The 1702-nt window shown below is 46.4% G+C and overlaps 1 pseudogene; it reads right to left on the minus strand.

Moving 5' to 3' along the window:
• Positions 1–907: 907 nt before the first annotated feature.
• LOC115937199 (U4 spliceosomal RNA) lies at positions 908–980 on the minus strand (annotated as a pseudogene).
• Between the last annotated feature and the right edge of the window lie 722 nt (positions 981–1702).

Here is a 1702-nt window from a genome sequence, read left to right on the forward strand (position 1 = left end):
TGGGGCACCTGGGTGGCTCAGTCGGTTAAGCACCTACCTTCAGCTCAGGTCATGATCTCAGGGTCCTGGGATTGAGCCCCATGTCTCATTGGGCTCCCTGCTCAGCGGGGAGTCTGCTTGTCCCTCTCCCTCTGCCCCCCCTCCTGCTGTATCTTGCACCCTCTCTCAAATAAATAAATATTTAAAAAACAAAAGGAAGGAAATCTTGCTGTTTGTGACATGGATGGACCTTGAGGGCTATATGAAAGACACATGTTGTGTGATCTCATTTATATGTGGAATCTTAAAAAACCCCAAAACCAAAACCTGAACTCAGATATATAGAACAGATTGGTGGTTGCCAAAGGCAAGGGGGGGCAAATGGGTAAAGGGGGTCAAAAGGTACAAACTTCCATATAACGTACAGATGGCGACTACAATTAATAATAATGTTTGGCATATTTGAAAGGTGCGAAGAGAGTAAATCTTAAAAGTTCTCGTCACAAAAAAAAATTGTACCTGCATGCCGACAGATGGTAACAGACTTATTGTGCTAATCATTTCCCAATATATACAAATGTTGAATCATTATGTTGCGCACCTGAAACTAATACGTTATATGTCAATTACATCTCAATTAAAGAACTGCATATAAAAGACTTTTATTTATTTTATTTATTTATTTATTTGACAGAGAGACACAGCCAGAGAAGGAACACAAGCAGGGGGAGTGGGAGAGAGAGAAGCAGGCTTCCCACCCAGCAGGGAGCCCGACGCGGGGCTCGATCCCAGGACTCTGGGATCATGACCTGAGCCGAAGGCGGACGCTTAAGGCCTGAGCCACCCAGGTGCCCCTAAAAGAGACTTTTATACTGTGAATGAAATGGGGAGTCACTGGAAGGTTTTGAGCAGAGGAATGACGGGAGCTGACATGTTTTAATTAGCAATAATCGCGCCTCGGATAAACCTCATTGGCTACGATTCTGCCACTGCGCAAAGCTGACTTATATTTTAGAGTCTCGCTCTTGCTGCTGTGCTGTGTCATTATCAGCATTTTTGAAGATTAATATGACCCTGCCCTTGAGGAAGTGCTCAAACTCCGCTAAGAGAATCCATTAGGATGCTAGAGTAAGAATCTAGATAATAAGCCTGGGTCTTCATGTTAACAAGGACCTGCCCCCTGCAGAGGCAACAGAAAGGGAAGGGGAAATATGATTGAGAAAGGTGCTATAAAGGACAAATGCCCCCGTTAATGACGGATTTGATACGTGAGGTGAGACAGTGACCAAAAAGATAAAAAATACCTAGAGTCTTGGAGCCTTTGAGACCCGAAGAGTCCATCTAGAAGCGAAATGCGACGTCAGTGGAGGGCGCCCTCCTTAAAAATCAACGACCCCATTCCTCTGAATGGAGATGAGCCGGAGCTGCTGGGACAGCCCTGATAGAAAATTCCAGCTTACAGTAGTGCAGGAGAGCACAGCTAGTGGGATTAATGGAAGGGCTGTCAAATCCACCTTCCGTCTTACTTTCACACTCGAATTTGACCCGAATTCAAAGCAAGGGACTATGGGAAATAAGCAGGATTTATGGCCATACGCTCCACCATCCACGTGAAAACAATCGCCTTGATTGGCAGCCGCCCCCACCCTCCCCCTTACCTTGCTCACGCTCGTCTCCTCGTGGCTCTTCGCTTGCACGTGTGCACACGCGCAGGTCCTGACGC

Source organism: Leptonychotes weddellii, chromosome X (genome assembly GCF_054177405.1).
Source record: "Leptonychotes weddellii isolate Sample4059 chromosome X, ASM5417740v2, whole genome shotgun sequence".
NCBI classification, from domain to species: domain Eukaryota; kingdom Metazoa; phylum Chordata; class Mammalia; order Carnivora; family Phocidae; genus Leptonychotes; species Leptonychotes weddellii.